We start from the raw sequence: 17,147 nt of genomic DNA on the forward strand, positions 1-17,147 counted from the left end.
GTGTAGGTCAAAGACACGGTTCTGATCCGTATTGCTGCGGCTGTGGTGTAGGCTGGCAGCTGCAGCTCCACTTCAAACCCTAGCCTGGGAACTTCCATATGCCGCGGGTGTGGCCCTAAAAAGCAAAAAAAAAAAAAAAAAGAAAAAGAAAAGGGGGGGCGTGTGACCATAATATTATCTACTTCTGAAGTTTATTAAAAGGACCATGAAAACCAATATATATTAATGCTCAGCATAGAATACTCATACTTAGTATTAACATACTTAGCTAACTAAAGGCAAATATTTAGTGCTGCCACATCCTCAAAATGTTTCTGAATATTTGAAATACAGTTTATTAAACCTCACTTGAGAAGATCCTGAAATACGAACAGTTAAGAAACGGTTGTTTTGTGGACACCCAGCACATCACAGCTACTTTGACTCTCTTGCTGCACAGTCCACTTTCCAATGTACATCAGGCAAGCACATGTAAATAATTTAGTTTCTGCTGCTATTTATCATACATTATTAAAATACCTACTTTCAATTGGTACCTTCAAATCACTATAAGGTTCTACATTTTTATTTTGCTGATATGTCTCCCATTTCTTCTCCAGATCCAATGATCTAAATATACATTTTTAAAATTGATATTTGTCTTAAATTTGAAGGAGTTGCCCATATTTCACTGGACATCCTCATTGAAACTGGATAGGAAATTCAATGAGGTGAATAGACTTTTGCAGGGTTTGAGACAACTTTGTAAAGAAGTATCTAGTATTTACTCAGTCTCACGGTTATAGTGACTTGTCTTCACTTAAGCAGTTTTATTTACTGAGAGAATTAACAAAGTGTTCTGGATAATGAATAAAATGAATGTTAATTTCTGATGTTCTAGCATATGCTGATTTATTTCCAAATCACAAAAGCAAGTGATTATTTTCCCTGAAGTAGTTTTGCAAAGTACACGTATCTTTCCATGTTATAAGGTTCTGTATTTAATTAGAATTAACAAAAGATGGAATTCTGTAAGTTTTCATTGAAATTGCCATAGCAATCTGCTGAAATACTGTTATTAACACTACAAGTAATTTATATAAAACTGCATGGTCAATATAATTATATTTTAAACATGTTATGATTTGCTTAATATATAGGAACTATGTCAATAAAGACAATATTTGATCGATTGTTTAGGACTAGACACTCAAAGAAATGGCTTAAAAATTTGATGCTTGGAGTTCCCGTTGTGGTTCAGTGGTAATGAACCCAACTAGTATCCATGAGGATGTTGAGTTTGATCCCCGGCCTCGCTCAGTGGGTTAAGGATCTGGCCTTACCCAGGAGCTGTAGTGTAGGTCACAGAAGCAGCTCGCATCCCGCTGTGGCTGTGGTGTAGGCCAACAGCTGCAGCTCTGACTCGACCCCTATCCTGGGCTTCCATATGTCATGGGTGAGGCCCTAAAAAGAAAAACAAAAATCTGATGCTCAAATGCCATGGTAGTTAAATTTGCTGTTATTTCCTATCTCTTAAAGTGACAATGCTGATTTCAGAGTTCTCTGAGCCAAGGGCATGATACATGAATGAGTAATATGAGCTTGGAGACAACAAATTACAGAAAAAATCAGAGATTCTGGAAATTAAATGCAGTATATCTGATTTCTAGCTTGCGATGGAAAATAGCATAACTTTGTGCTATATAAAACAGTGTTAGTTTTCAATGTTCCATCACAAAAAAAGAAAAATAATTCAGCCAAATAAATTGTTAAGGTTTGTTAATTAAATCTTAAAGGAAGTTTGTCAATTATAACTTCTTGCAGCTTTAGCTGGTGTGATCCTCAGAAGGTGTAGTCATTGAATATTCCACCCTTTTTATACATCAAAATAAATGTATTTATGTGTAATGTATAATGTAAAATGTAAAATTAGTTACTAGTAGGAAGCCCAAATGATTTTTATATGATCAAACCAATGAATTTAAAAAAAATTTTTTTTAGGGCCACACCCTCGGCACATGGAAGTTCCCAGAATAGGAATCGAATCGGAGCTACAGCTACCGACCTACATACATCACAGCCACAGCAATGCTGGAGCCTTAACTCAATGAGAGAGGCCAGGGATCAAACCCACAACCTCATGGTTCCTAGTCAGATTCGTTTCTGCAGCACCACAAAGGGAACTTTGAACCTATAAATTTTTTTATTACTGCTGCTGTTTCCTCTGTGTTACTTGAATAAGTCATATAAATTTAAGTAAGCGCGACAATGGAAGCTGCATTTGACATTTTCCACAATTTTTGTCACCATTCCTTACTTAGCAATGTACACACTGACATAGGTAATAGGCTTTTAGTGAAGTATGCACATTGACTAAGAGTAGTTAATTAAAACTTAAAATCAGTAGGTAATCACTGTATCAAAGGGAAAGCAAAGATGAAAGACTTCCTTAGAAGAAACTTTAGAATATAATAATGCAGTCTTCTAGATTAGTAGACTCCACTTAGTAATATAACTAATTGGCTTTATTAACTAGAATATTTTATTGCATTTGGGAGTAAATTACCAGATTCTAGTTTACACCGGGAACAGTATTGTATACCTTTTGTTCCTATACACTTACTTTTGAATAGTGTTGAATTTGCAGGCTGAGTTTATGGATACCTGGCAAAACATTCAAATATGATTACAAGCTAGTGTTGCTTAATTTGTTGGAATCACTTTTTTTTTTTTTTTTTTTTTTTTTTTTTTGCTTTACAAAGTAACTAGCAATTGAGATGATCTGAAGCTTTTTTTTTTTTTTTTTTTAACTGACTTTCTATTATAGTCCATTGGCAGGCATTGGCCAAACATGACTCTGCTTTATGTATCAGGCCAAACACTTGAAATTAAATATAAGATTTTATATAATAATTTACCCATATTAATCATTTTCTTTCACATATAAATAGGAAACAACTGAGTTTGAATAACAATATCTAGATGTTCTCCTGGTACAGGAGAGGCAGGATCCAGGCTTCCCAATGAAATCATTGCATCAGTCTTGTCCTTACTTTTGCTCTCACTTGTATTCTCTCCCTCTCCCTCTTCTTCTCTCTCTTCCTCCCTCTCTGCCTCCTCCTCTTTCCTTCTCCAGTGCCCTTGCTCTGCTTTATCTTGAAACCCTGGGTTCATCCTGAAACTTTCTGTCCATGGTAGAAAGACAGATAACAGTAGCTTCAGGCTGACGTGATTGTAACATACAGTTAACCCAGTGGAAAAGAAACGGTCTTGCCTGCAGCATTCTCTGTCCAGGAAGATTCCCTTTGGCTTGTGTAACAGATTGGGTTTCTGTGAGTATGACCCTGAGACAGAATTTAGCCTACAGAGTGTTTGCTGGGATAATGCCCATGGAAGAGGGAAACTTCCTGGGCAGAGGAAGTTGAGTTGCTATGCCAGTCCAGTGACAGTCTCCCGCCGTGAGAATACCTTGCAGAGGTGCCTCCCATTAAATGAAGACGGATGGGTCTTTACATCCTTCAGTGGCTCCATCACTGGATGTGTGTCACCCAAGGAAAGAGAGGAAATCTAAAAGGACCCAACACTGAGCATCCTTTACTGAAGACATTTCCCGCATCTGGGACCTAAGTCTTTTGTAGTGCATCACAGTGTCCACCCTAGCTTAGTTTGTCCTAAATTCCCAGCTCTCAACCGGTCAGTGTATCCAGAGAATGGAGTCCATGAAGGATTGACCTTTATTTTCTCATGGCTGAGGCTGGGGTGGGGTTGGATTGTGTGTTGTCAGCCCCATCTAAAGCATATAAAATGGGTTCCCCTAAAAGAGGTGATTCAACTCCAGAAGAAGGAAGGGGAGGTGTTGTATTAACATATACATGAAAATCCGTGACTTCCAGCCCTTAATTAACTACAAAGCCAGGTTGTCTTTAGGTTTCTAAGACAAAGGGAAGTATGATGGTAGATTTTTATTCAGACATAGAATTTGGATGTTTCAGTTCTAAAACTATCCTCTTCTTTAATAAAGCACGTATTAGCCCACAATATAATATAAATAAAGGACAGTTGGCTTGTTTGACGTTCTTATTCCTATAAAGTTATGATGTTACAGCTTTTCTTCTGAGTTACTTAAGTATGTAAGAATCCTGTTTTGTTTTTTTTTTTTTCCAAAATAATGTATTCTGTGTATATAAATAAACCTTACAAGGGAACACACATAGGAAAAGCTGAGGTTAAGTGATTTTACCAAAATCTCAAAAACAGGTAGTGGAATTAGTGTTCATACCCCACCTATTCATACTTAATAATTTAGTTCCAGTGTAAAGATTGATCATGTGTCTTAGTTCTTACTAAATTGTAACTCCTTGGTGGTGGAGTGCTGTGTGTGCCCTGTATCTCTTAAATCACATAATAGCCAATCCTGCAGTGTAAGTGTATAGAATATTTGTGTAAGTGAATGTGTAAATTTATGCTGATGAAAAAAAGATAACAATCATGGGTAGTTAAGGCTTATATTAAGTAAAATCATTAATGGCACCATCAGAAATCCATTGTCCACTTCATTGACTTCAGTGTTGGTACATTTTCGCCCATCAGAGTCAGCCTTACAGGAAACTAGGTCAACTCTTTGTCATTTGACATATGTGGCAATATGTGTTCAGGTTAATATATTTTTAGTGAGGATAAGTACCAGTCACAAGATGCAAGCATTTTGCACAAGTGTATTATAGAATGAAGAAAATTCATTTATGGAGCCTCTATATGTGCTAAAATTTCTGATAAGCTCTGAACATACATTATCTCCTTCAATCCCCACGGAACTCTGGGAAATAGGTATTATTACCCCCATTCTAAAAATGAGGAAGCTGAGGCTCAAACATACTTAAACACTAACTTCTAAGAAAATTGTAGGATTCAAGCTAAAAGCCTGGGCTCTTTCTATCATACCAGCTACCTTGAATTTTTTGTTTGTTTCTAGAAGATTCAAAAGTATTTGTAGTAATAAAATTTGAGTGCTAATATACTGCATGATGGTAGTTTGATTAAAATGGAACTATCTGCCTTTTCAGAATCATAGCCTGTTTTTAAGGAAATACTACCACCTGAAACAAGTTGTGATTATCTTGTTATTTCTACAGTTTTTATCTTCTTATTGTTATATTTGCCCTCTCAATTAAGTAGGAGTGGATTTTACTATCCTTATTTTAGAACTTAGAAACAGAAGTGCAAAGTTGCATGTTAAAAGAACAATGGATTTAGAAATAAAGTCTTTAAGGGGTTCCCACTGTGGCTCAGCAGAAACAAATCTGACTAGTAACCATGAAGATGCAGGTTTGATCCCTGGCCTCACTCAGTGGGTTAAGGATCCAGTGTTTTCATGAGCTGCGGTGTAGGTCACAGACATAGCTCAGATTTGGCATGACTGTGGCTGTGGCATAGGCTGGAAGCTACAGCTCAGATTCGACCCCTAGCCTGGGAATTTCCATATGCCGTGGGTTCAGCCCTAAAAATACAAAAAAAAATTTAAGATGTCCTTAAGACTTTGTTAAATCTAAATTATTGATATTATGCTAATGCTGTAAACAATCTGAAATTCTGTTTTTAGAATATTTTTCTTAATGTAAGACATTTGCACTATAACAACAGAAAAATATTTTATAAAAATTGTCTTTGCTTATATTCTTATGGCTAGATATAATTAATGTATGTTCATTAAAAAAAAACCTTGCAAATACATAAAAGTGAGGCAAATCTAAAAGAAAAAATCCTAGCATTGCAAAGTGCACATTGTTTTAATGTTGATTTTTTAACTAGTACTGGTACCAAGATTCAATGGCACATTTACCCTTTGATGAAAAAAAATAGTTGTTCTTTGTTGTTGAAATCACTATATTTTGTTAGTACATTATACCTATTTTTGTTCTTGTTTATATATGAGAAAAAAAATGCACTTTGAAAGTTGAGGCCAAAATGTCGTAATTCACTGCTCGATTTGCCTTATGACGATGCCAGAGTTTGTAGTAATCATTTGAAAAATTTTCGAGTCACATTAGTGTGTTTTGCCTGAAGATAGCACATCCTATTTACTTTTAATCATCCTTTCCTCATGGAGAAGATTAAATAGAATGCATGGATCCTGAAAAGGTGGGTGACAGCTGGGAGAGTTTTCCGTAGAGACCTCAGAGCCATTCCAGAAGATTGATTATGTAAACTTTTCCGCCAGTTTCCTTAGCTTTACCCAGGTTATCATCCCATCAGGAAACTTGGTTTTAGACCTGAGCGTGTTTGTGACCATTCAGATGACCTTAGGACATTCCTTTAATCTTCTTAAGCTTGATTCTCTTTTTCAAAAATAAGAGTAAGAGCCCTTAGACCCTCTAATCCATCTGAGGATGTTATAAAGAAAAAATTGTTTGCATTTGGGAACAAAAAAAGATTGTGGCTCTTACGGGTGCCATTTGTATTGGCTATTAAAACAGTAAACTGACCTGCCCTGAGCGCAGTACGAAACACAGGCTGCCTTCTCACGGCAGGGAATGTTTACTGATATGTGGTCGGTATTATTCATTTCGGTAGGAAGTCAGGGTAGTTTCTTTGATGCATCTTTAACACTGAATCTTTCTTAATACATTGGCTTGGGAATGAATTACTGCAGGTCAGGACATACTTATTTTGCTTTTTATTCTTCCTTTAGCAACTTGGCCTTCTTGATTGGGGATTGGCTGGAAAGGAATGCCTCTTTAATTATTTGAATATCCCTCGTCAGCTATTAGCAATAGTTTAAAAAAAAAAAAAACAAAAACAAAAAACTGTGTATGAAAGCACCTAAATCTTCCAGCTCTGTTTCCAAAGCTCACTGAAACTGGCAGATGGAAACACAATAGCGATTGTGCAGCATGACTGTAGCCCTGACACACACACAACAGAAGGTGGTAATTGGGTTCCTCATTACAGACAGGGAGAGGCTTGTTGACTTTCTCTAATGCTCAAGAGTGTAGATAGTTACTCTGCTGTGGCACTAGGTCTGTCAAGCACCGAGTGGGTTCTCTAAGAAGTGACAGGGTGACCTGCTGAACAGGCTAGCGCTGGCTGCCTTCATGGAAGACACATGGGACAGTGTTTTGGTGTTGCTTGACTGCTGTCAAAACTTATTTCTCTTTCTGTTAACTGGTTGAAGCTGTGTATACCAAGAGGAATTTTATCAGTCAGTGGTGTGTTGTAAATGATTTGTCCCTAGTCCATGCAAGAAGGGTTCAACAGTTCATTATGGATAGATTATAGATCCTACCTTCTGTAATTTCTTTTTTTTTTTTTTTTCCGCTTATGTCAAAAGTTTAGAAGTGATTATTTGGAATAATGATATATGTTATTATTTGGAAACATTTCAATTCATGAGGATATCAAAAATTAGGTCATTTGTCTTATTTTGTCTCTGGGTAATTTACTTTCTTGCATGACATTTGACACTTTGGCAAGCTAACAGTTGAGGATAACCCATTACTAGAGATTACCTTTCATTGGGAAACAGGTGTCATGCCGGATAATGAGTCAGAGCCAACAAAATCTAGGTCAACAGAGGTACTTTAGTGTACTCCACTCGCTTGGAAAAACATTCTTATAACAGAATGGTGATGAAGCTGTGTCTGGGATCACAGTCAGGCCATAATCATCCCATTCAGCTGTGTTGCACTACTTCAGTTATACTAAGGATTAAGTAGACCAGATTAGGAATTTAACCAGCATGTGTCCATATAGTTTTTTATGACTGGTTAACAGATTATAAGAATAGGACTTCCTATATGTAAAAAGATATACAGTTAATTTAAGCTATTTTTATTCTTCTATAATGCTTTTTGGTCCACTGTTACTTTGGGGAAATTTTGAAGCCTTCACCCCTGGTTAGTACAGTTGAAGGATGACAGAGTCTGAGAAACTACTTAACATTGAACATGTGGTAACAGCAGATGTTTTCTACATGAACGCTTTTAGACTTATAGGAAATCCTAACTTTTGTTGTAGCTGTATTTGTTCCAGACGTAGGATTTTCAGTTGTAATGTATAAATTCTGACCTCACTTTTGGATCCTTTGTATATAACATGTATTGTGACAAGAATATTAAAATTGACAAAAATATTCTGTATAATAAATAATTCTGAAGTCGATCCTTTTATACCTCTTTGGGGGATTTGAAATTTTTTCTTTTTCTTCTTTTTCTTTTTTTCTTTTTTCTGTCTTTTTGCCATTTCTTGGGCCGCTCCCGAGGCATAGGGAGGTTCCCAGGCTAGGGGTCGAATCGGAGCTGTAGCCACCAGGCCTACACCAGGGCCACAGCAACGCAGGATCTGAGCTGCATCTGCAACCTACACGACAGCTCACAGCAACACCGGATCCTTAACCCACTGAGCAAGAGCAGGGATAGAACCCACAACCTCATGGTTCCTAGTCGGATTCGTTAACCACTGAGCCATGACGGGAACTCCTGAAATTTTTTATTAGGTTAATTAAATGATGCTGGAAATTGGTTATAACAATAGCATATGTAGAAATTAAATGCACCTGGATTAACCCTGGAGGAAATTTTTTCTGACTCAGAGAAGTGGGTCCAGAAGTGTGTGGAATGCTCCAATTTGGCTTGTTAGTGCCTTACTGGAGTTTTCAGGAAATTAAAACTTTGGGGAACAGATTTACTTTATTGTTTAAGGATTGCCTATAGCTGTACATTCCTTTGAAATTCAAGTTTTACTGAGATGACAAAATGACCTCTTGATAGTTCTAGGAGAATATATACTTTCCGGATTGGGAAAAAAAAATCTAGGTGGTAGCATTAATCTTAAAAAAATCCTGACTTTAGACCCAGGGTACATACTGCCCACTCAGTGAGTGCCTCATATATATATGTATATATCTCCCATACTTTTTCAAATCTCGGTTTTAAATCCAGTACTAATGAGAAGATATCCCATTAAAGATTTTGAACAAGAAATTAATGGTGCATATACTTAGTTATAAAACCATTTCAAAGGAAACCTCGGATTTTAAAGACTAATGATCTGAGTGAGCAGATAGATTTTCATACTGCAAAAAATAAGCTTATTGGCTTTTGCAGATTCCATGTTCATGCAGTTGTACTATCTTGTCATTAAAGTAAATATAGCATTATTCGATACATTTTAGCTCTCAAATAAAACATGCTTCTTACTGCTGTTTTTATCATAAACCTTGAATAGATCAACTTCTTAATCCATTTATGTGCCTAACATCCAAAATACAAAAATTACAAAGAAAGAAAAATGAAAGGACCTGGGATAAGTATATATTAAATGTATTAGGGGTGTTTTGTTTTGTTGCCAGAGATCTTTGAGGTAATGTCAGCACAAAGTTTCTTAAAAAATAAATGCTGCCATCTTTCAAAATTTTTGTCCCGCTAGAAATACTTAGAGAAAGAACCCCAGGAGTCTGGGTTCTTTCTATTTCAGAATTTTGTCATTTGTTTTCTTATAGTATTTCCAAAGTATGGTTACCCTTACTGTTTCTGCCTGAGTTTGACTATGCTAGAAATTCTTAAGAAGTTGCACAGTTAGGAAAAACCATCAACGTCTTAGCTTAAAAGCAAAAGCTGAAAAAAAAAAAAAATATATATATATATATACACACAGGCCATATATTACCAAGTATATGTATATATTTTACCTTATCTCTGACTACAGTTGTCATTTTTTTGCCTTAGTAAATGAAGCATTTCTGTAATATCAACTAATTAGCAACCTTAATCCATAGGTACTAGGTAGTTAATCCTTATAAGCTTAGTTTCCTCCTGGTAATAATAATGGTATCTGCTTTATTTCTTCTTAGGAGGATTAAATCAATAATGCTTGTGACATAGTTTATACAATGCCTGGGTTATATTAAAGAAAGATTATTTCCTGTTACTCTTGTCTTTGTGCTAGAAATAGTACTGTAGTTTTCATAAAACAAATTTCATAATTGAGACATTTCAAACTTACTCAATTTAAACAGATATTCTTATTTTTAGTTGCCTCATCACCTGGTTATTTTTTTTCCTGTGTTGTGAAGTAAATACATGAATTAGATACAAAATCCCAGCATGGAACTGGTCCTCGTTAGCCTTAACATCTATTTCCAAGCATTGTTGCAGCAGCTACAGTGAGCAGGTCAGAGTACATGTTCAGAACGTTCCATTGGGTGCTCTACTGAGTGCCTTGCTTCCTAGCATGATTTTTGAGAGAATAATGTAAAGTCTAGAGGTGAGATTAGTTGGAGGACTCATGACTCAGACTCTTTTTCTGGGGAGTGACTCGTTTTGCATTTATAGGCCCCTGACTTTGTGCCATAACCACACTAAGTGCTTGAGATACAAATGTGGATTTGCTGGGTCACTAACCCTAGGGCACCCCACAGTCTGGGCAGGCAGAATGTGGCATTACCAACAATATGGGCTTCTATACAGCCAGAACTCTATTAATGCTATACCTGTCTGTCAAGGCAAAGTATGATTCAATACCCAATACTGCGGGCTGGCTAGACACCTAATTCTATGATTTGGAATACACATACTCTGATCCTGTATTGATATATTTTAACCTAATTACATCACTGTGGTGTTCATTCTTTCTTGTTTTGTTTCAGTGTTTTCACTCCTTTGCATATCACATAAAATCGTACCCTCCATAAATAAGTTAGTTGTCTGATGCATATCTTCCCTTGATTATCCTGCCAGAAACTCAGACTTAATTTGTCTAAAAATGCCCATCACCCTCTACTCTTGCACAGCAACCTGATCTTCCTTCAGGTTAGTTTCTAACCTTGCCCATTTCTAACAACGACACCATCTTTCTGGGAGTCCGTTTGTCTCAAACTCTTAGAATTCTCTTGGCTCCTTTTCTCTGTCCCATACCTTTCATAGCCAACCAACCCCTAAGTCCTGTAGGTTTTACACAGGGCCATGGACTGAACTCAAAATCTGTATGTGGAAGCCCTAACCCAGGTTTAGAATAAGGTTTTCCGGATGTTACCGGTAAACAAGTTAACAAAGGTGGGGCCCTCATTTGACAGGGACCAGGCAAGGGCAGAGCAAGAAGCTGGCTACCTCCACGTCAGTTAGAGGGCTCTTACCAAAATCTGATTAAGCTGGCATCCTGATCTCAGACTTCCAGCCTCCAGAACTGTGTGAATCCATTTTTATTGTTTTAAGTCACTCAGTCTTATACAGCTGAGCAGACTAAAGCCCTCACCTATGCTGTAGATGGAACACTCTTCCTTCTTTTCATTGACACTGTTTCTTCTGGAGCCGACACTTCATTATTCATCATTTGGACTTGTGAAGGAGTCACCTAAATGGACCCTTCTTCTTTAATCTCTCCTCATCTCTGATCCAGTGTAGACAAGGTTGCCATTTAAATGTGCTAATTATGTCCTTCTTGAGTAGAAAACCTTCAGTGGTTCACTTTAGCATACAAAATTTAAAATATTTAATTATACATCCTCCTCAGATTGTCATTCAAGGTCATTACTGCCTATACAGACCTAACCTAGCCTTTCACCTGATTATTCCTCTTCTTGTGTATTATATATACTCCAACCAGGTAGGACTGCAGATGTTTTTCCAAATACCTCTTGGGCTTTGCTTCTTTCATTACTTTTTTCTGCTGAGTCTATTGTCTGAGCTGTTCTCATTCCCATTCTAACTTCTCTACCTACCAAAATCCCTTGGCTCCTTCAAGGCCCAACTATAATGCACCTCCTCTGTGAATCCTTATCTATATAATAGGATTCCATTTTTTTCCTTTGATCACCCACTTCCCACAGCTCTTTGTTGGCATTTCTTTGTGACAGCAGGCATATTCTGCTCTGGTCATGGTCTTTTGTCTTTTGACTTATCATAACCACCTCTTATCCCACTAAATTTTAAGTAAGCTCTTTGATGGCAAGGAACTTTAGATCCTTGAAATAGTAAACAATGCTATTTATTTAAGAAAACCGTTCTATAGTTCTAAAATGTAAGGGTTATATTTATTTATTAACAAATAAAAAGAACTTAAATATATTTTTAAATAGATTCTTTTTTTTTTTAATTTGCAACTCTAGTAATCCATTCTGTAAATTGAAACTCAAGCAGTAACTTTTCTACTACCCAAGCATCATAGCTTCTATAAATGGAGGCTCTGGTGTAACTTTAAGAAGGAAGAAGCACTGGAAGTGTCAAAGGTGGTTTTTCAATTGACAGTTGACCTTGATAATCTAATAGTGAATATATGTCTGTTATTTTCAATTTTTATTCCTTGCGAGATATAAAAAAGGAATACTTCAGCTTGACAGAAGCTTTATAATTCAGTCTGACCATCACAAAATGATTTGTAATAGATTTATTTCTCATTGGGAAAAGAGGGGGAAAAATCTTTAGCAGTTAACTCTCAAGATTATTTTCTGACATTATTCTCTACCTTTTTTGGTGTGGAGAAAGAGACTTAGAGGATGAAGGAGTGATGCTTTTAATATGCTGATAAGTTAAGCTGCCTAGAAGCAGATGCTGAATCCTACTGAAAAGAATTTCATTTGAGTTATGCTGAGGGCATTGTTTAGCAAAATACTACACAAAAAGTCTTGACCTCTGTGTTTGAAATGGCAGATGTTCACAGTGAGGATTGAGCCTTAGGGCAACATAAATCTTCACTATTCTGTGCCTATTTGCTCACTAACTGGGTTGGGTGGAGAAAAAAAAAAGATTCAGAGAGTTTTTTACAAAGCAGCTGCTCTAGGCACTGCAAATGGATGTGCTCCCCTTAAGATAAGAAAAGCAAACAAGCAAACAAAAATCATTAGACAGTGTGAGTTCACCAGGTCAAACATGAACACGTCTTCTCCCTCAGAAAAGTTCCATTACATATTTTCAGTGCAAATCAGGTGGCTCAAGAATGGGATTTTTCTCCCCTTATTTCTTCCAAAAGGAGGATTTTTAACTGTTTAAATCTGATGATACTATCAGAAGTGTACAACATTAAGGACCTTCATTCATTTAACAAATACTTATTGATACTCTTTTGTATGCTGAACACCTTGCTAAGCTTATGGGTTCAAATACAACAAAGTTCACATAACTGAAATAGCATTAATATCTTAAAATTTGTATTTGATGCATGCTATACTGAGAAGAAAATAAATAAAACTTGGGGGAGATGGGGATGGGTTGGTGGAACAGTGATGGGGGCAAGTCAGAATGGCCTTTCCAAATCACATTATGGAACACATAAAACAGCCATGTTCACATACCATAAACCCTGACTTTTGAAAAACTCCACAGATTTCATTATGTTATTACTTTGAAAGTATGTATGTGAAAAGACACGAAGAAAAAATAAAATCCAATGTATTTAAAAGAATGTAAAGATATCAAATTGATATCTAGTATGCCAAAGAGCTCTTCGCAAGAAGCAGTTGTGATGAAACAGTACAGTGAGACTTGAAACTGCACACAAATAAACATGAGGTTCTTTTTTAAAAAAAATTATTATAGTTGATTTACAATGTTCTCTCAATTTCTGCTATACGAAAAAAGTGACCCAGTTATACATATATATAGATTCTTTTTCTCACATTATCCTCCATCATGTTCCATCACAAGTGATGAGATATAGTTCCCTGTGCTATACAGCAGGATCTCATTGCTTATCCACTCCAAATGCTGTAGTTTGCATCTATGTAGTCTTTCCTTGACTCCAGAAAACTAGGGAACCACTTTTTTTTAAGGAACGATGACTGATGTTCCACATTTTTAACAGGTACATATATACAGCATGCCCACTCCTTGTTCTCTTTCATCCCCTAGTGTTCATGTGTACTGTTTGAGCTGCTTCTGGCAAACCCAGTAGCACACATGAACATGCATGTGTGCATGTACTTGCACACACAGGCACTTTGTGTGTTGAACCACTGTCTTTTCCACTGTCCTAGTATTTTTCCTTTGATTTTAGGAAATGTTTCTTCCTCTCCTCTTTTCTTTTTTTTTTTTTTTGCTTTTTAGGGCCGCACCCACGGCATATGGAGGTTCCCAGATTAGGGGTCTAATTGGAGTTACAGCTGTGGGCCTACGCAGATCTGAGCCCTGTCTGTGACCTGCACCACAGCTCGCAGCAATCCCAATGTTTAACGCACTGAGCAAGGCCAGGGATCAAACCCCCAACCTCATGGTTCCTAGTCAGATTCGTTTACCCTGTGCCACGACAGGAGCTCCTTCCTCTCCTGTTTTGTTTTTGTTTTTGTTTTTGTTTTTGTTTTTGTCTTTGTCTTCTTAGGGCCGCACCCACGGCATATGGAAGTTCCCGGGGTAGGGGTCGAATCAGAGCTATAGTCGCCTGCCTGTACCACAGCCACAGCCACACCAGATCTGAGCCATGTCTGTGAACTACAACACAGCTCACGGCAATGCCAGATCCTTAACCCACTGATCAAGGCCAGGGATCAAACCTGCATCCTTCCTCATGGATACTAGTCAGATTCATTTCCGCCGAGCCACGATGAGAACTCTCCTCTCCTTTTCAATCTCTCTCTTTCCTGGTCTTTTCTTAAAAGAATAACCTCTCTTGCTTTCTCTCTAAATTTGTTGAACAAAATTGAAATAAAAGAAAAATACTGTGCTTAATAGAGCGTGTCCCATACTTTCTCAGTTTATGGCATTCTGAATATTTCAGTAATTTTTTCATGACACCTCGCGAGGCAAAAAGGAGCAGTACCCCATAGTTTTATTTAGTTAGCATAATAAGTATTTAGGTCTTAACTTAGTCACCTTTTGAAAGAAATAATGCACATGAATTGGAAAAAAAAAAAAAAGCTTTTGATTTTGTACTTAGAAACTTACAGTAGAGTTTCTAATAGAATATGTGTGCCTTCTGGGTACTGCCCAGCCCTCACACCTAAGAGCCAGATTGGATATTGTCATCCTCATCTCTGACTCCATGTTGGTTTTCATGAGGTATTGGCTTTTATTTCACAAACACCATCAAAACCCCAATTTTGCAAATCTATGGCATCATTGAAAGGAATATAGCATAATCCAATACTGAAACTGCGAACTACTCCAAGTAGTAGTTTTTGTGGCATCTGATGGATATTGCTACGCTTTTTCATATATGGAAAATATATCGCCTTTCTCTGAATTTACTCTGACAACCTGGGGTACCATGGCACACAGTTTGGGAACTGTTGGCTCCATAGCAAAAGCATATTTGTATCAAAGTCAAGTCAGATATTTCAAGTGGAAGTAGACATATTAGCACATATTAGCACCATTAATCATGAAAATCCCTCAAAAATGCCTGCAAATCCTTATTTTTTAATTTTTATAATTTTATCCAAATTGTATGGTACAATTTTCATTTTTGTATAATAAAGTTCACTTTTCTTTAGCACCTGCCCTTAAGATTAAAAATCAAGAATTTCATTCTCAACCCTATTTTTATTAGTATTCCCTATATATTACTATTTAATAAAATTGTGTGTGTGTATATATATGTGTATATGTATATATACATATAAAGTGTACAACATGATTTGACATATGTATACAGTGAAATTATTACTATGGTCAAGCTAATTAACATTATCTTGAAATATATGACTATTATTTTAGACTTTTTTTTCTTAAAGAATTAAGACTTTAGGTTAATTAGCTTTTGGACTTAACTTAGGTGTCTCACAAATTATTTCTAACAATATCATGTGGAACCCTATTCTGACTAACAACCAGTTAATCGCAAACATACTTCTAAAACATAACTTTTTTTTTTTTTAAATTGAAGATTTAGCCATGGATGCTCCCTACAACAAGCCAAGAATCTCACTCTATCATTTTAAAGTTGTTTTCTTTAATAATTGTCCAAAAGACTGACTGACTTTTGGTAAAGCAGTTTGGGTTTGCTTTTGTCTTTGGTTTACTTTCTCGTCACTTATACTTGACAGTGCGTTTCTCAGCATGATTTGGTGGTAAGACTCAGCTGTAAGAAGATAATGGGAAGATTGCTAGGTTGCCAGTAGAATTGTCTTACTTGACTTTTGTCGCCTCTTGTTGTGAACAGATGGTTGATTCCGCACTTTTAATCTACAGACTGTTTATGGATGTTAAATCAGATTAAAGATCCAAATGCATCAGTTTTATTATTTTTAATTAAACATCTTTCAAGGTAAATGGTAGTACATTCAGTACAGAAGTTGTTAAAAAAAATTGGGGTTGATCTTTTAGAATATAAGCATAAGAATTTATTCTAATTAAATAAATTGAAACTGCTGAAAATAAAAATGGGACCTAATTTGGACATCTAATACATGTTTTTAAAATGAAATCCAAAAGATAATTCTAAGTCTGAAGTTTTCTAACTACCTAATTCCCTTGTTATAAATGGGTATGGGTGTGTTGTAACCAGTAAATTTTATGTGCTAGGATCCAAGTAACTTAATTTCCTTCCTCCTTAGTAAAATAAAAGACCAAGTCATTCCACTGATTTAATTTATGGGATGTTTTTCTGTTTATCTTTCAGATTTTATTGGTCTGATCCAAAGTATCTTGTGACTGCTGGCTGGAATTAAGGTTGGTGGTGTGTTTATATTGATTATGAATAAACTGTGAAATAAAATAGAGGTGGCCTGGGGCTTTGGACAGCCGGGTCAAAGTATTGCAGGTTGTGGTAGAAAGGTGAAACTTGGGAGGAACTGGTTACATTTCTGACTTGGGGCACTTACAGACATATTTTCCTGCACATATTTGTTTTCATAGTATTTCTTTGATTACGAAGTTTCATTTATTTTTCACTGCCTTACTTGCTGAATTTTGATTAAATAAATTTAATTTATTTATTTGACGAATCCGACTAGGAACAAAGAGGTTGAGGGTTCGATCCCTGGCCTCACTCAGTGGGTTGCAGATCTGGCATTGCCGTGAGCTGTGGTGTAGGTCGCAGATGCAGCTCAGATCCTGCGTTGCTCTGGCTGTGGCATAGGCCGGTGGCTACAGCTCAGATTAGACTCCTGGCCTGGGAACCTCCATATACTGCAGATGGGGTCCTGCAAAAGACAAAAAGACATACACACAAAAAAATCCGATTCTAATTCATTCATTTAATAAACATATCAAAAGAATGATTTTTTTGTAAAGCTGCCTAGTATT

At 36.5% G+C, this 17,147-nt stretch overlaps 1 protein-coding gene across 33 annotated transcripts in view; it reads left to right on the forward strand.

The window, feature by feature from the left end:
* Positions 1-17,147, forward strand: part of MAP2 (microtubule associated protein 2) — a 300,883-nt gene that overhangs the window by 63,135 nt on the left and 220,601 nt on the right. For all 33 annotated transcript variants that reach the window (XM_021074986.2, XM_084998926.1, XM_084998929.1 and 30 more), the window contains exon 2: positions 16,522-16,571. The gene's annotated coding sequence lies outside the window, so the exon portion shown is untranslated. The remainder of the gene's footprint in view (positions 1-16,521; positions 16,572-17,147) is intronic.

This window comes from Sus scrofa, chromosome 15 (assembly GCF_054392235.1).
Source record: "Sus scrofa isolate SSC_HxYL_T2T_F1_AM1 chromosome 15, Sscrofa_HxYL_maternal_Yorkshire_Landrace_v2.0, whole genome shotgun sequence".
NCBI classification, from domain to species: Eukaryota; Metazoa; Chordata; class Mammalia; order Artiodactyla; family Suidae; genus Sus; species Sus scrofa.